This window comes from Sorex araneus, chromosome 4 (genome assembly GCF_027595985.1).
Source record: "Sorex araneus isolate mSorAra2 chromosome 4, mSorAra2.pri, whole genome shotgun sequence".
Lineage (NCBI taxonomy): Eukaryota > Metazoa > Chordata > Mammalia > Eulipotyphla > Soricidae > Sorex > Sorex araneus.
Genome location: NC_073305.1, coordinates 66,767,873 through 66,791,582, shown reverse-complemented (window position 1 = coordinate 66,791,582; position 23,710 = coordinate 66,767,873). Strand labels below are relative to the sequence as shown.

Genomic DNA, 23,710 nt, shown 5'->3' with positions numbered 1-23,710 from the left:
CTTTCTTACAATTTATCAAGCCAGAGTGACAGTGAATTGTAATTAGAAGCCCTTCCAGAGCTTCTATTTTGTATCAGCTGTTAACAGTATGAAGAAATCTATAAAAATCTTTGGTAACCTGTACTGAGTTTTTAAAAGTCTGATAACTGTGCCTGAAGAATTATTGTTATACACAAAAAGATTAAGTCCATCAGCTGCTTCCTTAAGGGATTAATAGGGTTATTTTTTTGCAGCTGCCCCGGAGGGGCCTCACCCTCCATACACTTGACCTAACAGTTGTATTGTCGCCACCCAGATACTGCTGCTAATTGCCTAGCTGGTCACATCTTCAGAGGAGAGTTTCTATTTGATTTCTCCCTCTACCTGCTCCGTTCTGTCCTTTTCACGCAGTAGTTGGAGAAGTACAAACTGTTAAAGATGGAGGCAAACTCTCCAGTTAGAAACAGATCACAGCCCAGTGAACCGTTGAAAACTTTGCCTCTCCTATGTTAATGTTCCACTTCAGGTAAACTTTCTCCATAGATTATTTACAGATCAGCTAATGCTCATTCCCCGCCCTGTCTCTAAATAGTGTTTGGGCTTGAAAACAGCGCCAGTGAATGATGGTTGACTTGGGAAACTGAGCATTCACCTAATTTGCTCATTCTGTTTGGTAGAAAGAGCATTTCATTAAACCCACTGTAATATATTCACCAGACTCTCTTATTCCCTTCATTATTGTTTTTCTTAATATATAGCACTGTCTGTCGCACTGCTGTCCCATTGTTCATCGATTTGCTCGAGCGGGCACCAGTAATGTCTCCATTGTGAGACTTGTTACTGTTTTTGGCATATCGACTACACCACAGATAGCTTGCCAGGCTCTGCCGTTCGGGCAGGATGCTCTCGGTAGCTTGCTGGGCTCTCTGAGACGGACAGAGGAATCGAACCCTGGTCAGCTGCGTGCAAGGAAAACGCCCTACCTGCTGTGCTATTGCTCTAGTCCATATATATATTTCTTAATATATAGAATTTTTAATGGTTTTTTTTCCTGGCAAGCACAGTACCACTGAGCTATATCCCCAGTGCTGTATATAGATTTTTTAAATATTTGGGCCACACACAGCAGTGCTCAAGGCTTACTCCTGGCTTTGTGCTCAGACATACCTCCTGGCAGTGCTCAGGGGACCCTATGCAGTGCCAGGAATCAAGCCCAGGTGGGCTGCGTGTTAGACAGAACCTTAGCTGCTGTAGTATCTTTCCAGCCTACCCCCCAGTTCTTTTCTTTTCTTTTTTTTAAGGAAATACGCTTTGAACAAACCAAGCAAAACACTGCATTTGTGTGTGTGGGGGGGGTTATGACAAAATTTTAATTTTGAGGGGTCGGAGCCTCATCTGATAGTGCTCAGGGGCTACACGTGGCTCTGTGCTCAGGGGACCATTCACAGTGGCAGGGATTGAACAGCAAGTTCTTTAACCCTTTGTGCTCTCTCTCCAGCCTCTCTTTTTGTTCTTGTTTGTTTTCATGAAAAGGCATTGTTGGGGGATAAAAGCGGATAGATTAGTTTCTAGATGTTAACCACCGCCCCCCCCCCCCCCCACACACACACACACCTCACCCCCAGGGCTGCTGTTTTTCCTGAAGGAGCCTTTTCCTAGGAAGATCAGATATTCCAGGAATGCCATCTTATGCCTGGGGGAGGGGAATAGTCTAAAGTTGATTTATATGCCAGGGCTTCAGGGCCCACTGCACTGCTCGCAGTCCTGAACTCCTCACCCGCCTCCTCTGCTTTCTCCCATCCAGCCTGTGAGGAATCCTCTGAGCCTCATTTCCCCATCAGGACAAAGGCACTTACTCCGTGGGGCTGGTGAGAGAGTAAATAGATGTAAACATTGCCCAGGGCAGTATCTGGCATTTAGCAAGCTCTCCCAGCACTCTGGCTATTATTATTAATTATCATAGTGTCATTATTACCCTCATTTTCATTATCATCATCCAAGGTCTCTTTTGCAAAGACTTCAAGATTGGCAGGTTTGGCTTGATGTAAACCATCCCTTTCCCTTAACTTTTCCTGAGCATTCCTTAATTTTTGCTGGCTTCTGGCAGGATTGGCAGACTGAAGGAATGGAGGGCACATCTGAGTGTCTGTTGCAGGCTGAGAAGTAGTAGAATGAGTTTCGCACAGGAATCTAAAGCTAGCAACGTAATAGTGACTAGAAATAGAGTACAGTAAGACACTTGCCATGCATGTGGCCAACGTGTGTTTTATCCCAGACACCAATGCTCAGGTCCCCTGAGCATTGACAGGAGCAAACCCCAAGCACAGAGCTGAGTGAGGCCCCCAAACCCAAACTCACCCCTCCAAGAAAACAACAAGCAAAAAAAGCTAGCAATGGAACCCTGATTGAGTCCTTCTGGAACTTGGTTTTCTCATCTGTAAACTGGAATTGTTAGAAATGACAACTTTGCAGGGTGGTTTTACGGAAAAGAGTGATGAAACGGGACTTTGTAATTTTACATTTCTTTATGCAAATCAGTTGCTGTGCTCAGGGTTGACTCTTGCCTCAGTGCTCAGGGATCATTCCTAGTGAGGCTCCATGGACCATATATGGTTCTGGGGACTGAAGCCAGGTTGGCTGCATGCAAGGCAAGCATCTTAAACACTGTAGTATCTCTCCATCCCAGAGATGCCATTTTTAGAGATTCCTGCCAGAAGGCTACAGAGAGTACAGCTGGTAGGGCTTTTGCCTTGCGCATGGCCAACCCCGGTTGAATCACTGGCATCCCTTATGGTCCCGCATGCCAGCCAAGAGTAAATCCTGAGTGCAGAGCCAGGAGTAAGTCCTGGGCACTGTCAGATGTGACCCCAAAGCAAAAAGAAAAGGAGAGAATGGAGAGAGAGATTCCTGCCCAAAATAATAGTACAGAGATTAAGTTTTTTGTGCACTACCAACCCAGATTCAATGCCCCGGACTGCCCAGGACTCTGAGCACTGCTAGGAGTAACCCCTGAATACAGAGCCAGGAGTACTCCCTGAGCACTGCTGCATGTGGCTTTAAACCACGCCCCTGCGCCCCCCATTAAAAAGTTTCTTTTTTGTTTGTTTCTCAAGAGGGAACATACAAAGAGAACTCTTTCAAGGAGTCAGTGCAAAATGCTATGACAAAATGTGTGCATTTTCTTACCACCAAGTTAAAAATTATTCAAAATTCAAAATCCTTACCTAATAATATTGACTGAATGCCTGAAATGTTTCTGAATTCCTCTAGGCGCTAAGGATGCAGACACATCCTTAAAGATTCCTTTAAGGAATCTTTCTAGCAAGGGCAGCCTCCGTGCTGTTCTTTTGTTTGTTTTTTGTTTGGGGGCCAAACCCCACGGTGCTGGAACTTCTGCCTTTGCACTCAGGAATTATCGCTGGCGGGCTGGGGGCGGGGATCAGATTAGGTGCTGGGAATTCAAACCTGGGTTGGCCACTTTCCAGGCAGATATCCTACCTGCTGCACTCTCGACTCCTGTCCTTGGTTCTGTTCAAGCTCCCCACTCAGCAGCACACCCGCCCAGTTTCTCTTCTGGTCTTCCTGCTATTGAATGGCATCAAGATTTCTGTCTTGAGGGGCTGGAGCACAGCGGGTAAGGCGTTTGCCTTGCACTCGGCCAACCTGGGTTCGATTCCCAGCATCCTCCCACTGAATCTGATTGTAAAGTGTGTGTGTGTGTGTGTGTGTGTGTGTGTGTGTGTGTGTATGTCTGTGTGTGTGTGTGTGTATGTCTGTGTGTGTGTGTGTGATTTGAGTTTTATTCCTTAAAAAGTCTGTGCCTGCTTCCAGTCAATTCCTGCCACAATTTAATTTTTACGGTCCTTTAACAAATTAGTATATGGGGAAGGTAGATTCAAAGAAACTATTTCACTGCCTGCGGAGACCCCTGATTCAATTCCTGGTACCACAACATAGAACCACCCAACCTTCACTAGGAGTGACCCCTGAGCACAGAGCCAGAAATAGACCCTGAGGACTGCCAGGTTTCTCTCTCCACACACAAAGTAAAACAAACAACACCAGCAACAACCAGAGAGATCTATTTCCCAGTCAATCACCAGATGTATTCTGAGTTCATTGCACACTATCACCTGCAGGAAGATAGCCTCAGGTATCCTCCTAAGATGTAGGTTCAATCATTATTGCTGACTTCCTCCAAAAAATCTTAGTTTCTCATTCCACCTCCCAACACTAACCTGGTATTAAAGGCTCTGTTTAATCAGTCTTATGCATTTCATCTCTCCTGTTCTACTATTCGTGTTTCTTCATATCCTTCCCCTCTCTTTCCTCTACATCCCCTCTTCTATTTTGCCTTCATCACATTTTATTCAAATTCTTCTCCATACAAAAAACATAGAAAGCAACAATCATCCCTGTCTTATTTGCTTCCTGCCCTGTTTCCTTCAGAGTATTTTAAGTTAACATTATCTTAACTGGGAGGAAACCTTGCTTTCTGGAAGTTAATTAAAGTAGTGGATGGGGACTCCTATTTTCCTTAAATAGTTGACAGTTTGGATTTCCAACTTAGCCGTTAAGCTGCAAAGATAACAAGCTGCTTGGGTAACAGAACCCAGACAAATGTGGCCAGAGAATTTCTGAAAGTGGAATGTTGGTCCTTGTTTTGCTTTTAAAATCCTAAAAGGCAGAAATTTACCAAGTAACTGTGCAATTGAGAAGCTTTTGCTTGTAAGAAAAAGTGAATGATGACAATTGACAATTTGGTGCTGGGTCAGAATGAGCATATATTGTCCCCCAGCTCAAATGGACGGGACCATTCACAGCTCACAGCTGGGCTACAAAGCACAGCTGTTTCCCATGGGAACGGAACCTCTCTGGCTGTCCTGAGAACAGTTAATGACGGAGGAGAAAACATCAAAGACTTTCAAGAGCTTCTCCCCCTCATTCTTAAACCTTGCCAGCCCCTCAAGCCCTAAAACAAAAGTCTATTTTCAGGCTCTTTAGATCAGATACAGTAATAAAAATAGTAATTCCCATGGACCTGGTGCTGTGCTGAGTACTACTCACATCAGTTGGCAGGTCACAATGAATAAAAAAGCTCTGGGATTTTACTGCTTGGATTCAGATCCCCGCTCAACTACTTGCTGTGTAGCCGTAGGTAATTTATGTGGCATTGTAATTGTTACTGTTAGTAATATGTTTATCCTTCATATAAACCTGATGACTGTAGGCTACCATTGATGTCCATCCTCATTTTACAGATGGGGAAACTGAGCTCTGGAGTGATTAGCTGACAGACTAGAATTCACATGACTAGAGGGCAGCAAAATGGGAGTACTCCTGCTTTTCATGCTATCAGGAGTCTTCGTTTTTTGTATTCCAACACAAGCTCGAACGACTCGTTCAAGTACCTCCATGCTGGCAGAATTAGAAGGCTGACTTAACAGAAACTGAGCCTTCTGCCTTATTTCAGGCCACGCTTAGATGAATCAGCAGATGCTTTTGTGAGAAACTGTAGAAAGTAACTTATCTTTTCTGCTGAGCAATGAATGCAATGAAAACTTTGTTTTACGGCTTGACTTAAAGAAACAGACCTGTACTTTTGGTATATCCTTTTGGGGCATTACTGTTGTTTTGTGTTTTGTTGTTGGTTTTGGGGTCACCGCCCAGCCATGCTGGGAGCTGTTCTGGGCGAGGCTTGGGGGACTGTATCATGCTGGGCACTAAGTCTCTTGCATGTGGTACCTGTGCTCTGTCCATTGAACTCTCAACCAATATTGTTTCATTTTTTTTATTTTGGGGGAAGGAGTTTGTTTGTTTTTTTTGTTTGGGAGCCACAACCAGCAGTGTTCAGGGGTTATTTCTGGTTCTGTGCTCAGAGAATCACTCCTGGTGGGGCTCGGGGACCATATGTGGTGCCGGATATTGTTTCTTGTTTTTTGTTTTTTGTTTTTTGTTTTTCTTTTTTGGTCACACCCGACAATGCTCAGGGCTGACTCTTGGCTCTGCACTCAGGAATCACTCCTTGGCGGTGCTCAGGGGAACATATGGGATGCTGGGAATCGAACCCGGGTCAGCCGTATACAAGGCAAACGCCCTACCCGCTGTGCTATTGCTCCAGCAATGGTGCCAGGGATTGAACCCTGGCTAGTTGTGTACATGGCAAACACACTCTCCTCCGTACTACTGCTCCAGCAGTATTTTTAAATGATTTTAAAATTGTATTTTTAAATGATTTATAAACACTTCTATATGTTTGACATGCTTTGCAAGTATTAATTAGTTTATTGTCATCTCTAGCCTATGAGATTGTTATAATAAATCCATGTTACAAGTTAAATTCAGACATGTCGTATGGCTGTGTGTGACCACCTTATCATGGTTTAATGTTTCCCATTGACAAGGCCAGATGTTAAGAGTTATATTTAATTTTTTTAAGTAATAATAAATACAGAACAAATAGATGTGGGCAAACCTGGTTAAAAATTTAACAAAGTTCAAGTTTTTAGTGTGCTCATGTATGGGCAGATCTTCCAGAAAAGACTCATAAACAGTTTTTCTCACACTCATTTGACCCTGATGTATGAGCATCTTGTCAAAATAGTGTTCTGTGGCCTCCACTTTGTAAAGTGTAGGCTCATTTGTTTAGTGAAAGGCCAATATTAAAATGTCCTTAACAGGGAAGCATTGCAAAGGTTTGTTCTTTCAACTCCCTGACAATTCATTACTGCCTTTGGTTTTAATTCCATTCACTCTTTTCAGTGTTTGTTAGTTTGGGGCTGTACCCGACAGTGCTCAGGGTTTACTCCAGGTTGTGCATTCAGGGATCACTACTGGTGGGGTTTGGGGACTGTATAGCGGGTTGGGGATGTCGGTCAACCGTGTACAAAGCCAGCACCCCACTGGCTGTACTATCTCTCTGGCCCTAGTTCCGTTAACTCTTTTTTATTTTTTTATTTTTTTTTTGCTTTTTGGGTCACACCCGGTGATGCACAGGGGTTATTCCTGGCTCATGCACTCAGGAATTACTTCTGGCGGTGCCGGGGAGACCATATGGGATGCCGGGGATTGAACCCAGGTTGGCCTCGTGCAAGGCAAATGCCCTACCCGCTGTGCTATGGCTCCAGCCCCAGTTCCGTTAACTCTTAAGCAGGGTAAATATTAAGTTCAAAACCTGCTTTTTCTGAAGAGCCTGAATTTAGAAAGAATCAGCTCTCTCATTTACTGGATACTTTTTCATCTGGTCTAAGTGAAAAATGTTAGAGATACTCAGAGCACATATTTGAACCTTCAAATGATCTGTGGAATGACAGACCCAAGAGAGTTGAGGTAGACAAGGCCACACTTACAGTCCACAGGTCTCCCCTCCCAGATTTACTATATTTTTAGCCTACATAGAAGAGGCCTCCAGGATCCCTGCCATCTCTGAGAGAAGCCAGCAGACCGTGTACTCTATGTGGGAACCGCTGTTATCAGTGGCATAGCCCTGAGTCTAATATTAGTCACTTGGAGTGATAGTCTACTGGTGAGAAAACAGGAAGTGAGCACTGATCATCAGTGCCCTTGGAATACCTTGCCTTTTTGTCATTGCTCAATCCCTTTGTTCTTGGAGATTAAACTCCTACGGTGTGTGAGGCACCAAACCAACCAAGGATAGGTGTAAACTGGGCTTCCCAGCTTCCTTTTATTGCTGAGCCATTGTCATTCTACATTTTTCATAGGCGACTCTGAGGAATTGGGCTGTGGATTCAGACAGGCGGGCATGCGTTTGAAATGAGCACTCAACATTGGGCTTCTGCTGAGACCTTGAGCCAAGTTCAAACCCTCTGAACCAAAGGTCCCTTATCCTTAAGAGATTTGCTCTAGGGATCAAATAAGATAAGGCACTTCGAATGGAGAATCCGTACTTGAGAGTTTGCTTCCACCTCCTACTAAGTTCTGTTATTGCGAGATATGCTTCTCTTTAGGTTTTTGTATTTTTAGCCTCCTCAACTATTTTTAAGTGTTCAGCTCAGTGGTGTTAAGTATAATCACACTGTAGTACAATCATTACAAAATATTTTATGAAACTATAGCACAGCGGGAGGGCATTTGCCTTGCATGTGGCAGACCCAGGTTCCATTCCCAGCATCCCATATGGTCCCCCGAGCACCGCCAGGAGCAATTCCTGAGTTCATGAGCCAGGAGTAACCCCTGTGCATCACCGGGTCTGACCCAAAAAGAAACAAACAAACAAACAAACAAAATTAGTACTTAAGGAGACTAGTACATTACAAATGTTATTATAAATAGGGCCAGGGAGATAATGCACCAGTGAGGGCTCTTGTCTTGAATGTGGCCAACCTAGCTTCAACCCGTGGCACCCCCCCTGTTCCACCAAACCCTACCAGGACACATTCCCTGAGCACAGAGCCAGGAGTAAGCTATACACCACCAAGTGTGGCTCAAAAACAAACAAAAAATTGCTGTAGGTGAATTTTTGTTGACACAAAACATGATTACCAAGGCCCAAGGTATAGTAGAGGGATTAAGGCTCTCGTTTTGCATTTATCTAATCCCAGTTCCATCCTCAGCTCCACATACCATTTCCCAAGTATTTCCAGGAGTCAGAGCTCATAGACCACTTTTGGCATTGCTTATATAATATATAAAGTGAAAAGAACAAATGCATATATGCACCCATTTTTTTTTTGGTTTTTGGGTCACACCTGGCGATGCACAGGGGTCACTCCTGGCTCTGCACTCAGGAATTACTCCTGGCGGTGCTCAGGGGACCATATGGGATGCTGGGATTTGAACCCGGGTCGGCCGAGTGCAAGGCAAACGCCCTACCCGCTATGCTATCACTCCAGCCCCCTATGCACCCATTTTTTAAAGCAGTTTTGGTACTAATTAATGCCAGGGAGTTAGTACCAAGGGCTGAGTACATGCTTTGCACATGGGAGTCCCACATTTTATTCACAGCAGTACTGGATTCTTCAGAGGCCACTAGGGGTAGCCCCCAAGCATTACTGAGTGTGATCCATAGGCCAAAAAACAAAAAAAGAAAAACAAGTGTATACAACAATATATTCAATCTTGTTACATACATATATAAATACACATACATGTATACACACAACATATAAAATAACTGGTCCGTAAATTAATTATGTAAAGCAGGGATTGCTATTTTTTGTTCCTATAGAGCCATTTGTCCTCAGCAAATGTTTATTTTTTATGTACCCATTTATGCAGTTACATACATGTAACACAATACTAACATTGTATGCATTATAAAATGTTCATAAGAGAATAACACTCCGGGGAGGTCAGCGAGATAGTACAGCAGGTAAGGAGCTTAATTATAATCTACCACCCACTAGATGGTGTTGAGAGCATAGGAATGTAAAATGGATAGCAGACCCTTGTTCTAAATCATTAGATATTACCTATCAAAATTAGTACTTCAAGATACTTGTTTTGATAAGTACAAAATTAGTACATTAGGGGGCCAGAGTGATAGCACAGCGAGTAGGGCGTTTGCCTTGCATGCAGCCGACCTGGGTTCAATCCCCAGCATTCCATATGGTCACCCAAGCACCCCCAGGAGTAATTCCTAAGAGCAAAGCCAGGAGTAAGCCCTGAGCATCACTGGGTATGGACCTCCCAAAAAATAAGCAAGAATAAAGAAAGAAAGAAAGAAAGAAAGAAAGAAAGAAAGAAAGAAAGAAAGAAAGAAAGAAAGAAAGAAAGAAAGAAAGAAAGAAAGGAAGGAAGGAAGGAAGGAAGGAAGGAAGGAAGGAAGGAAGGAAGGAAGAGAATCAAACTTTTTTTTTTTTAGGGCTGGAGCGATAGCACAGCGGGTAGGGCGTTTGCCTTGCACGCGGCCGACCCGGGTTTGAATCCCAGCATCCAATATGGTCCCCTGAGCACTGCCAGGGGTGATTCCTGAGTGCAGAGCCAGGAGTGACCCCTGTGCATCGCCAGGTGTGACCCAAAAAGAAAAAAAACCAAAAAAACAAAAAAAAAAAACCCTTTTTTTAAAAAAAAACAAAACAAAACAGTACTTTAAAAATATTGCTGTAAGTGGGAACAGGGAGATAATAGACCAGCTAGGATGTGTGCCTTGCATGTGGCTGACACAGGTTCATTCTTGGCATCCTATATGGTACCTCAAGCACCACCAAGAATGATTCCTGAATGCAGAGCCAGGGAGAAACCCTTGAGCATCACTGGATATGCCCTACACTTCCAGAAAAGAATAACATGTCAAAAAGAATTAAATAGAATAACATACCAACTTTTGAGGATTCCCCTGCACCCACCATGGAAACTGTATTAGAGAGAAACCTGAAGTTAGGCAAAGCCAGATTCCACCTCTCCCTAAGGAACATCTTAGTTAAATCACTGAACATCTCCAACCTCATTTTTCTCAGATGTAAATGAAGATAATTTTTTTTTTGGGGGGGGGGTGGAAAGGAGCACACCTGGTGATGCTTGAGGGTTATTCCCTGGCTCTGCACTCAGGAATAATTCCTGGTGGTGCTCAGACAACCACAGGGATACTGTGGGTCGAACCCAGGCTGGCCACCCGCAAGGTAAGCACCTTACCAGCTATACTATCTCTCCAGTCAAATGAAGATAATTATGAGTCCAACCTGACAGAGTTCTCACACAGGCATGGATATAATGCCTGCTAATGGCCTTTTGCACACTGCCTGGTGAATGGTAGGGGCAGGAAAAAAACGTGCTGTTATTATTGTTCTCATGATGAATAGTTGTTTCAGTACAGCGAGGATTGTTCCTTCTTTGTACCTCAGTGACTTTTCATTTATCAACAGTGAAATACAGTGTTTTTGTCAGAATTGTTTTTCGTTTGGGGGCCACACCTGGCAGTGCTCAGGGCATAAATCCTGGATCTGTACTCCAGGATCACTCCTGGCAGCTTAAATTAAGTAGCTGGGGATAGAACCCAGGTCAGGTGCTTGCAAGACAAGTGCCCCACCTGCTGTGCTATCATTTCAGTCCCCCTGTCCGAATTTTTTGAAAAAATTGGTTTTGGTGGGGGGCCATACCCAGCTGTGTTCAGAGCTCACTCCTGGCTTTATGCTCAGGGACCACTTCTGGTGGAGCTCAGGAAACCATATAAGGTACTGGGGATTGATCCAAGTTTGCCCTTTGCAAGGCAGGCATCTTGCCTACTATACTCCAGCCTGGCAGAGGTGTTTTTTTTTTTAATAAAGTTGTTCATAATAATTTATCATATTCAATATTCCAACATCAATCTCAACACCATTACACCTTCCCACCACCATTATTTCAAATTTTCCCATCACTACCCAAATCTGCCCCAGAGACAGACCTAAATAATTTATTTTGTATTGCTTGTTATGAATAATTTGCTAAAAATGATCCAAAAAACTTTCCTTAGAGGAAAGTGTGTGAATATTGTTGTATCTCACCCCTGGAGACATTAAGTCATTGTATAAGATAGATAGCACAGCTGGTAGGGTGTTTTACCTTGCATGCGGCCGACCCAGGTTTAATTTCTCCATCCCTCTCAGAGAGCCCGGAAAGCTACCAAGAGTATCCCGCCCACACAGCAGAGCCTGGCAAGCTACCTGTGGTGTATTCTATATGCTAAAAACAGTAACAAGAAGTTTCACACTGGAGACATTACTGGTGCCTGCTTGAGCAAATCGATGACCAACGGGATGACAGTGATTCAGTGATACAGTGATAACAGTGATACAGATTACTAACATGTTGTTACAGGTTGAGCCTTTGTGTGCTAGTGTGTGGGACCCAGGGCTGAGATCTCCAAGCCTGCTCGGATCGGGACTGGGCCTTTTCCGCCCAGATCCCCTACTTTCCAGTAGCTAGGTGGTCACACCCAGAAACTGCCCCCAGCGCCATGTAATCCCATCAATAGCCAACATCCAGAGACTATAAAACCAAGCTCCCGGAAGAGAGTGATACATAATCTCTTGCCCCCATGTCTCACTGTCTTCACTGGGGCCCCTCAGAGCCGGTGGGTTGAGTTTCCCTCCCCACCCCAAGAAGAGCCTCTGTAGTCAAAGACATCCGGAACCCAGCCACAGCCATGCTCAAGGCCCCTCTCCACACATTCGGACGAGCCTCACATATGAAGGAACCGGCAGAGCAACCCAGGTGTGCGGGACCTGGGGCTGAGATCTACAAGCCTGCTTGGATCGGGACTGGGCCTCTTTTACCCAGATCCCCTATTTTCCAGTAGCTAGGCGGTCACACCCAGAAACTGCCGTGTAATCCCATCAACGGCCAAAATGCAGAGACTATAAAACAAAGCTCCCGGAAGCTCGCAGATATCTTATAGCCTAGTTCTCCCTCTTAGAACCTGGCAAGCTACCGAGAGTATTCTGCCCACGTGGTAGAGCCTGGCAAGCTCCCCATGGCGTATTCATATGCTAAAACCAGTAACAATGATGGGTCTCATTCCCCTGACCCTGAAAGAGCCTCTAATGCGGCATTGTTGGGAAGAACAAGTAAAGAGAGGCTTCTAAAATCTCAGGGCTAGGATGAATGGAGACATTACTGAGAAAATCAACAATCAACGGAATGATGATGATGGTGATGTATATATATATATATATATATATATATATTTAATCAAGATCAATTGTCTTCTACTTTACACCCAATCAAATGTAGTGTGCTACTCTAGACACATCAGTGGCATGGAGTATGAGATGTCACATGGCCGCAAATGCTGTGCTCAGGGAGTTCTAAAATTTTAAATAGGCTGATAGATACAGTTGGAGTTAAATTTTTAACTGGATGGTGACTTTGGTGTCTGGAAGTATCTGTGGAGTTTGTTGCTTTCTTCCCAAATTTATTTGTGGACTCTGAATAACAGCCTTTAATGAGCTTACATGGCACCAGAGGCAGATTGTGGCCATGATTCACAGGCTACCAGAAGAACAGGGAAGTGGGGGAGATCACCCATTCCTGGCACTGCGTGATCCTGGAGATTTCAGTCATAAATCCCGCATACCTGGGCTTTTCAGCAGATTCCTTATCCTACGTGCGGCTCCTCCCAAGCACGTGGAGATTGGCTGTGAGCATGGTGGTGATTGAGTTCTGAAGATTTTCGGCTGTCTGTGCTCTGTTGGGGTGGGTAGTGGGCACACCTGCCCCTGCTCCGGGGTGGCTGGGATGAGACTCAGCCTGGCATGGGGTCTGCAAGCATCTCTGCAGCTTGTTGCTCTCTTCCATGATTGATTTATGAGTGTCTGTCAGAATTTTTTAAAATAAATTTTATCCTTTTATTCCTTCCTTATCCCCCTTACCATCCCTTCAGTGTTGCTGGGGTTTGGGTTTTTTGTTTGTTTGTTTGTTTGTTTGTTTTTTTCTCCTGTTGTTATGATGTTGGATGATGGAATCTCCTGGTTGTGATACTCTCCATGGGCCGCACATCAGGTTATGGTGCTTGCTCATGCTCAGTGCTCATTTACTTATTTTATTTATTTTTTCATGAATCACCATGAGGTACAGTTATAGACTTACAAACTTTCATGCTTGTGTTTAGTCATACAATGATTGAGTACCCATCCCTCCACCAGTGTCCGTTCTCCACCACCAAAGTTCCCAGAATCCCTCCCTTCCCCATTCTCCCCCTCCCCCCACTCGGTGGCAGGCACATTCCCTTTTACTCTCTCCTTTAGGGTGTTGTGGTCTGCAAGTATTGAATGGCCATCATGTTCGGTCTGTAGTCCACTTTCAGCACTCATCTCCCATCCTGAGTGGGTCCTCCAAACATCCTTTACTTGGTGGTCAAGTCTCTCAATGCTCATTGAGGTTTACACTCCTTTATCTGTGGTGCTGTCACACAGGCTTGCCTGGGGACATTCTTTTCTTTGAGACTCACAAGTTATACTGCTGGTGGGGTGCTCATGCATGTGCTCATCAGAGGGTATGCTTCCTGGTGGTGCCACTGACTCTTCTTTTCATCACGTGTATGTCAGAGTCTCCATCCCTTTTTGAACTGCTTCCACATATTTGATCTGAATTCTCGTCTCTGTTTTTTTTGGGTTTTGTTTTTTGTTTTTTGCTTTTTGGGTCACACCTGGCGACGCACAGAGGTTACTCCTGGCTCTGCACTCAGGAATTACTCTTGGCATTGCTTGGGGGACCATATGGGTTGCTGGGAATCGAACCCGGGCCAGCTGCGTGCAAGGCAAACGCCCTACCCGCTGTGCTATCGCTCCAGCCCAAATTCTCATCTTTGAACTAACACTTTATACCCCTTGGTGTTTTCTCCAAAGTGGACCCAAGAGATACTGAAAGGTATCTCCTGGCTGGGTTGGTAGCCATATGCAGAGGGACTTTGGAGAACCACTGGCCACACATGCCAGCCTATTCTGCACAGCTTGTTGGAAGCACCGATGCTTCTGCACTAGCTCAGATCCTGGGTTCACAACGGGTTCCTTTCCTGTCTGTATTTATTTATTTTCATCACACCAGTGATCCTCAAGGTTTACTCCTGGTTCTGTACTCAGGGGATCAATCCTGGCCATACTCAGCTGCCCACCGTACTTTCTCCTCTTTCCTAAGGCTCCTCCTTTTCTAATTTACTCCTAAGGAGTTATTTTAGTTAGCAAGTCTCATCACCTTTGTGTTGTTTTTTTTTTTTTTCTGGGTCACACCCGGCGATGCACAGGGGTTACTCCTGGCTCATGCACTCAGGAACTACCCCTGGCGGTGCTCAGGGGACCGTATGGGATGCTGGGAATTGAACCCGGGTCGGCTGCACTCAAGGCAAACACCCTACATGCTGTGCTATCGTCCAGCCCGAAGTCTCATCACCTTCATTAAGTCTCAGTTTTTCATCTGTAAAAGGGGGATAAATATATATTAACTGTGAAAAAAGAATTTGCAGACTACATAAAGTAACCCATGCTTAGTTCAGAGCCCAGTATGCAAGTCTTCCAAAACCATAAGTTATTTTACTCTGCTTTTTGGAAAATAGATTGTGCATGTGTTTGAATCAGGAAAAGCACCTTTGTTTATTCTGATAATTCTTAGCAGTTCACAAAGCTAACTATGATCTCATTTGGAATCCAGTAAGGAAGAAACTTTCATCTCCACTTAAGGAAAACTAAGATTTACACACCAGTTAAAGGTATGCAGAACTGGGCTGGGAGTCAAGGCCTTTGCTTTTCACAGCTTAAGTATTTTGCATTTCAAAAATACTTTGCACATTACAGCTTAAATACCTGAAAACAATTAAGCAACACTAAAGGGGGTGGGGGTGGGAGGGAGACTTTCCAAGTTCACCTTAATATTATAGCTTTAACACCAGAGCCATGATACAATGAGTGGGTAGGGCTCTTGCCTTGCCCACAGCTGACCTGGACAGCTGACCTAGGTCAATCCCCAACATCCAATTTGGTCCCCTGAACATCACCAGAGTGATGCCTGAGTGCAGCGCCAGGAGTAATCCCTGAGTACTACCCATTGTGGCCCAAACAAACAAAACAAAAAATTGTAATAATAATAATCACTGTATCACTTTATCACTGCCATCCCATTGTTCACTTAAAGCAGGCGCCAGTAATGTCTCCATTTGTCCTAGCCCAAGATTTTAGCAGCCTCTCTTTACTCATCCTTCCCAACGGTGCCGAATTGGAGGTTCTTTCAGGGTCAGGGGAATGAGACCCGTCATTGTTACTGTTTTTGGCATATCGAATATGCCATGGGGAGCTTGCCAGGCTCTGCCGTGTGGGCAGGATACCCTCAGTAGCTTGCTGGGTTCTCCAAGAGGGAGAAATAGACAATAAAAGGTCGAGAGGCTGCAAATGCGGCCACATACTTCCAGGAGCTTTGTTTTATAGTCTCTGGATCTTGGCCATTGGTGGAATTACACAGTACCAGGGGCAGTTTGTGTGTGTAACTACCTAGCTACTGGAGAAAGGGAGATCTGGTGGAGGTGGCCCAGTCCTCATCCAATCAGTCTTGTAGATCTCAGCCCTGGGTCCCACATACCTGGGTTCCTCTGCCGGTTCCTTCCTGTGTGAGGCTCGTTCGAGTGTGTGGAGAGGGGCCTTAAGCATGGCTGTGGCTGGGATCCAGAGGTCTTCAGCTCCTGGGGCTGTACTCGGGACGGGGAGGGAAACTCAACCCACACCCTTCTGAGGGGCCCCAGTGATGATGATGATGATGATGATGATGATGATGATGATGCCCCAGTGATGATGATGATGATGATGATGATGATGATGATGATGATGATGATGATGATGATGATGATGATGATAATAATGTAGCTTTAAACTCTAAGTAATTCCACAGTGAGAATCCATCCCAAAACTAAAGCTGCTACTTGGGTACCACGACAAAACAGTCTCTTGGCTCTTCAGAGAGCAGCAAACTAAAGCTTCTCTGTGTTTGGGATTCAATCAGATAGAAAGCCTTCCTGTGATCTTCCACTCCTCCAAGCACAGAGGCCATCCAGAGACGGCCAGGGCTGCAGGACGCCACTGCAGGGCCTGACTTCCACATTCCCTATTGCCATGCATGTCAGTACTTTTTGGTTTGGTTCAAGCCACACAGAGTGACAGTGCGGACCTATTCATGTGATCTAGTCACATGGCTAATGTGGTTAATCCAGTTTTAGTGTGATCAGAGCAGGGCAAAACCGAGTATAGCATATTGGCTGGAAGAAGGGATAACGCTCTGACGCTTCACGTTAACCGTTATTAGCTTCACTTTTCTAATAGGAAGTGTCCCAGGAGAGGACTGCATTTCCTCACCCACATTTTTTGGTAGGAAAATACTGCATTAAGTGTTTTTCTTAATCTTCTAAAATCATTGCATGAGAATTTTTTAAAAAAATTATAACAAAATGGGGCCAGAGAGATAGCATAAGAATTAAAGTGCTTGCTTTGCGAGCGACACCCCAGATGGTTCCCTGAGCAGGAATAACCCCTGAGAAAAGAGCTAGGAGTAAGTCCTGAGCATTGCCACAAGATTGGCCACAGATCCCCCAATTTTTTTATTTTTATAAAATATATTTTATAAATAAATTTAGCATCTTGATTTATTTTTTGTTTGGAGCTGACACTCGGCAGGACACAGGAACTACTCCTGGCAAGTGACTCAGGGTTCACTCCTGGAGGTATTCAGAGAACCTGGTGGTGCCAGAGATCAGACCGATGCGTCCTCGGGGCGAATCATACACACTCACCCTTTGCACTATCTACCTGGTCATTTTCAAATCTTTCCTTCCTCTGGATCTGGGGATCGAACCCAGCACCGCACACAGACCAGGCAAGTACTCTGCCATTGAGTCACACCCTCGGCAGTCTTAACATTTTTAAGTTCACGGGTCACTAGTGTTAAATGCAACTCACAACTGTGCAACTAGCCTCTAGGAGTCTGAATCGTAACAAAGCAGAATTTCTGCCATCTACATCACTCCCCTCTCCCCATCCCAACCCACACCTCCTGCTCCTGCCACCCCTATGCTGCTTTCTGTCCCTATACATTTGTATTTTTTAATATTTAAGGATTTCTATGTTAACCTGATTCTCAGCCTGAATCATTCTTTTATTTATTTATTTATTTATTTGCTTTTTGGATCACACCTGGCAATGCACAGGGGTTATTCCTGGTTCATGCACTCAGGCATTACTCCTGGCAGTGCTCAGGGGACCACATGGGGTGCTGGGAATTGAACCCGGGTCTGCCGCGTGCAAGGCAAATGCCCTACCCGATGTGCTATCGCTCCAGCCCGAGCCTGAATCATTCTTATGATTGATTCCATCTTTCTTCGTAAGGAGTTTAAAGTAACTCAGAGATAAGACTGGCATTCTCAGAGAGCTGGCTTTTGATGTTTTGAAAAATCTCTCAGCACATTTTCATTATACTTAGACATTCTTTAGACTTAAAAGAAATAATGTGAAGATTGTTCTCCTCAGACAAGCAGATGGACTGAGTAATGTATCCTCTGATGAGGGAAGTAATGGCTGAGGTGAGAGTACCCAGTGCTTTCCAGAACACGGGGTGCTTCCCTGTATCTTTGGTACTGAGAGAAAAGGGAAGGTGATTTTCTGACATAGCCTTTCATGGATTGTTCATGGTGGTGGAAAAGCAAGTTCTAAGGCTGTACTTCCACCATTACGGAACCAGGCCTCAAAGTTCTTGCAACTTGGGATTTTGGCACATTATTTTATAAGTTATTTTCCTGTGTGTTTTATTACCATAAATCCATAGGGCTGCCAGGATAAGCCAATACAATTATAGGGCGCTCATTTAATTTGAATTTCAGATAAATGACAAATAATATTTTTGAAGTCTAAGTATTGATTCTGGCAACTCTTACCTGAACTAGTTACTTGGAGTGATGGGGTAATTTTTTAAAATCTTAGACTTTGTGTGCAATTCTAGTAGGCTACATTAATTCAATAAATATATTTCTTCCCTCTAAACAACTTATGGTAGCCCCATTTTTTTATTTTTAATGAGACATGTTTCACAACAGTTTCAATAATATTGCTTTATATTTGCAATAATATTTTTTCTACTCTACCCCAACCACTATAATGTCACTGACCCTCTGCCACTGTCCCCAACTCCCTTCATCTCCCCCACACCCTCCCAAATCTCCCTGTTTTAATAATGCTATTGAGGCTCACTGAGTTTCATCTAAGATCACAAATTCTGATGAATTTAGAGACTTGGGACTAAATCCTAATGTACTAAGTACTAATGTCTAATGCTAGACATCATCATCATCATCATCATCATTATTATTATTGATCCTGAGAGCTTGTTTGGAGGTTCTGGCAGGGGAGCACAGCTACTCGTATACCCTCGACCGAAGACCCTTCCGTCTCTATTTGGGGAAGGCCGTCCTTTTCGACTGAGCACGCAGTTTGGGGAGGGGCGCACATGGAGCGGTGAGGGAGGAAGGGGACACCCACCTAGCCAGCCAGATCAGCTGAATCAACCCTGGTGATCAATGGGGTGACAGATGTCACAGCCAGATTGCCCTCACATAGCACAGCAGGTAGGGCGTTTGCCTTGCAACCAGCTGACCTGGGTTCGATTCCTCATCCCGGGCTACCTAGAGTACCCCGCCCGCACAGCAGAGCCTGGCAAGCTCCCCGTGGTGTATTTGATATGCCAAAAACAGTAACAAGTCTCACAATGGAGATGTTACTGGTGCCCACTCGAGCAAATCAATGAACAACGAGATGACAGTACAGTGCAGTGCATTATTATTATGGCTTGGGAGTCACACAGCAGTGCTCCGGCTTCTCCTGTCTCTACTCAGGGATCACTCCTGACAGGGTTCAGGGTACCATTTGTGGTACCCTGGTCAGGCACATGCAAGGCTAGCACCTTTACCTGCTATACTTGTCTCTTCAGCCCCAAACTTTATTATTTAATCAGAGGTTTCAGGCTGGCCTGCTAGTCTCTTGATAAATTTCTAAGCACACAGAAACTTTGCACTAGCCTCCATCCAACTCCTGGTGGGCAGTTAGGCACGCCTCTAAACCCATTTCCTTATTAGAATTTCCCTTCCATAAATTAGAAATAGCTCCTGGGGACTGGAGCAGTAGCTCAGTGGATAGGGCATTTGCCCTCACGTGGCCGACCCGGGTTCGATTCCCAGTGTCCCATATGGTTCCCTGAGCACTGCCAGGAGTAATTCCTGCGTGCAGAGCCAGGAGTAACCCCTGTGCCTTGCAGGGTGTGACCCAAAAGAAAAAAGAAAAAAGAAACAGCTCCTGTGTCTTGGGCGGCTGTCGGAAGTAAATGAGTTTCTCTATGTAAATGCTGCTCTTGGCAGCCACAGGCCAGTGCTAGGACCAGCTTCCTCCCAGCCATCTCCTTCCTTTCTCTGGCCTGTGCAGTTGTTGAGCGGGGGAGGGGGCTGGGGACCTAAAGAGCCTCAAAGTGCTTGTTCACACCTGAACCCTGGGTGGGGCGCTTCTTTTTGTCTTGATAAAGAGGGTGGCAGGGTGGTGCCATGCTTGGGAGCAGTGGAGTGGTGCCAAAGAGGGTACATCCCTCGCTTCCTGTGCAGGGAATGGAAAAATGACCTCTACGGTCCTTTTCGCTCTCTCTTCCCACACCGGTGTAAGTAGATTTGTAATAAGATTTGGCTGGAGGAGAACCAGGGTGGGGACGACATTCCAAGAATGGAAAGACCTGTGACCTTGGGGGAGGGGGTAGGATCAGGGCCGCCTCCAGCCCAACCAGCCTGGTTTTTCCAGCCCTTCCTCCTCCTCCTCCTCCACCTCCCTCTCTCCACTTTTCCCAATCCCACCTTTACAGCCCCACCCCCACCCCCTTCATTTATACTCCCCAGCCTTTACTCCTTTACTCCTCTAAGGCTCCTGCAGCCTGTGCTCCGGACACGGGTAAGTCTTCCAGCTTGGGCGGGCGCCCTTTATTTCCCCACCTGAACTCAGGAGTGGGACCAGATGCAATCAGCTTGCTTTTCCTGGCTGGAATTGGGTCAGGAGGGTGGAGAGAGAGGGACCCTTCCTTTATCAGTGATGAGATGAGCGTAGTCTCTGAGCAGTTTCTGTAAGCTAATTATTTAATCAGTCGTGCAACCTGGCAGGAGTGGACTTGAACCTATGACTAGAGCGGAATGAGCCTATCCATGAAGGCACACAGAGCCCCTGAGTCATCGCTCTGGCCTGGGTGCCGGCAGGATCTTCTGGACAGGCCTCTTGTGTGCTGCGGAGTCACCAGCCTGCTAGGAAAGAAAGTGATGATGACATGTCGCCCACTTTCTTCATCCCATCGATGATCCCATGATAGGAATAACTTGCCCGGGATAAACATCTTACTGTGAGAGTTCTTTGAAGCAGTATAAAAGGTTGGGCATCGGGAATCCTTATGTCATAACAGTCTCTGTTGGGTGGTGCAGCAATTTTAATTCTTTGCTGTATTTTATTTTGTTTAATTTATTTATTTTTTGGTTTAGGGGCCATACCGGCAATGATCAGGAGTTATGCCTGGCTCTGCACTCAGGAAATACTCCTGGTAGTGCTCGGGAAATCATATTGGATGCTGGGGTTCAAACCCAAGTTGGCCACATGCAAAGCAAGCTCGTTACCCACTATACTATTTCTTCAGCCCCAGAGGTTTTATATATATATATATATATATATATACACATATATATACATATATACATATATATACATATATATGTGTGTGTGTATATACATATATACATATATGTGTGTGTGTGTGTGTGTATCACTATAGCACTTTCATCCTGTTGTTCATGGATTTGCTCTCGAGGACACCAGTAACATCTCCATTTTGAGACTTGTTACTGTTTTTGGCATATCGAATACGCCACGGGTAGCTTGCCAGGCTCTGCCATGCGGGTGAGATACTCTCAGTAGCTTGCCGGGCTCTCCGAGAGGGATGGAGGAATCGAACCTGGGTTGGCCACGTCCAAGGCAAACTCCCTACCTACTGTGCTATCGCTCTAGTCCATATATATATAAACAAATATACATACGTACATATAGTATATTTGTTTGTTTGTCTTGGTTTGGGGCCACACCCAGCAGTGCTCAGGGCTTAATCCTGTCTCTGAGCTAAGGGATTACTCCTGGCTGGGATCAGGGGACTATTTGTGGTGCTGGGGATCAAACTCAGGTTACTTGTGTGCAGGACTGCTATGTGCTAGGGTCTGTTTAAGTAGCACGATATATATATGTGTGTGTGTGTGTGTGTGTGTGTGTGTGTGTGTAAATTATAACTAAAGTTGTGGGCTCTTCCTTTTGTTTTGTTTTGGGGGGTCATTATTGGTTTGTTTGTTTTTTTGGGGTCACACCCAGCGATGCTCAAAGTTACTCCTGACTCTGCACTCAGGAATTACTCATGTTGGTGCTCACGTGACCATGTAGGACACTAGGGATAAAACTTGGGTCAGCCACGTGCAAGACACCTTATTGTACTATCGCTCTGGCCCCAGATGTTGGGGATTTTTTGTTTGTTTATGGGGCACACCAGTGGTACTCAGGGTTTACTTCTGGCGGAAGCTTGGGGGACCATATGGGATGCTGGGGATCAAACCTGGATCAGCCATGTGCAAAGCAAGCACCCTGCCCAAATTGCAATTCCTCTGGCCCCTCTGATCTTTTTCATGAGAGGAGGAGCACTGAGTGATAACCCAATTCACTCTGGTTATTCTGTCCTGGTCTAATCCCCTTTGGGCTAATTGACATGAAACTAGTTTTTAAATGCTGCCTGTCCTCACCAAAGAAATAAACCTCTTAATTAAATAGTGAATTAAGCAGTGGTTGCCATAATTAGGAATTCTGCCACTCCCCTATGAAGCTGACAGAAAACTTCTTTTTCCGGCCCATGTGCTTCCCCGTGATTCCCTGTCTGGAGAATCCTAGGATAGTGAGACAAAGCCATCACAGCGCTTTGAAGCGCATCTGCTCCTTTCTGGCTTAAAATTGAAATTTTAATGTTTATACGTGATTTAGTTTTTCTTCAATCTCAGTTTTCACTTCTGGGAAAAGGAAACGCTGAGACTTAGAGTCTAATCCTGCTGTAGAAAGGGTTTGGGGCGCTCTCTCCTGCCTAGCCAGTTGGAGCTGTTGCTGGAAGCATTCTGGGTGCTGGGGAGTGGACCCAGCTCTCATTTTACCATGAATCACCTTCCTGACCCGGAAGCATTTTTTTTTTGAGGTAGCAAATGATTCTGCTCACTCTATGCTGAGTCTAGACTCTTACAAAACTGACTTGTCTCTCCCCAGCCTCCTTGAGCTTCTTTCTTATTCTAAATTGTTGGTAACTATCTCTTTAGATTTCCTGGTATTTTATGACACCTTTATTCATTATCAGTTACAGTCTTTCTTAAGTCTCTAATTAAACAGATTTCTGCCACTCTAGCCCAGTTCCTTCAGCTTCTGGATATGTGGAAGGAAAGAGGTTAGGGCCAGAAAATGTGTATGTCATTATTATTATCACCATCATTGGTTTGGGGGTCTCACCTTGCTGTGCTTGGTATGTTTTCCTTACTCTGTGCTAAGAGATCACTGTCAGGGCTTAGGGGATCATATGTGGTGCCAGGGACCAAGCCTGCGTCAGCACATGTATGGCAAATACCATACCCACTGTACTGTCTCTCCAGCCCAGAGAGTTTGTATTTTTAGCAAGTTCTCAGATAAAGCTAATGTTACTTGTCAGGAGGCTATTATTTCCTTCTACTCATCACCCTTGCAAGGAATATAGAGAAGTTGTCTTTTTGGTTTTTGTTTTGTATCTACACTCAGCAGTGCTCAGGGCTAACTCCTAGGGACCATGTGGCAATTAAACTCTGGTCGGCTATGTGGGAAGCAAACACCCTATCTGTACCAAGTACTGTACTATTTCTCCAGTCCCATGGAAGTCATCAAGGCAAGGAGATAATAAACTAGAGGCATCATTTAAGGCTATACAATTGGGCCAGTAGAAAAGTACTCTAAGTAAACTGAAAATATACCTTAAACTGCTAATCATAGAGGTGTTATTCAAAGTTAGCAGATAAGTGGAGGAAATTAATGTAACCAAGATTAATGATGACACATTCTTGCAGGCTATCAACCTTATATACTGGGTCCAGTACAAGTGCTGTGTTAAACTGGCACCTGTTACACCACTGAACCATCATCATTAAGTAAATGCCACCTGTTATGATTATTACCATGGCCCATTTCTTCAGTTTGTTTAAAACTCCAAT

General features: G+C 44.8%; 1 protein-coding gene across 3 annotated transcripts in view; it reads left to right on the top strand.

Moving 5' to 3' along the window:
* The window catches only part of FRMD4B (FERM domain containing 4B), a 240,204-nt gene that overhangs the window by 146,004 nt on the left and 70,490 nt on the right, over window positions 1-23,710 (top strand). The window lies entirely within an intron of this gene.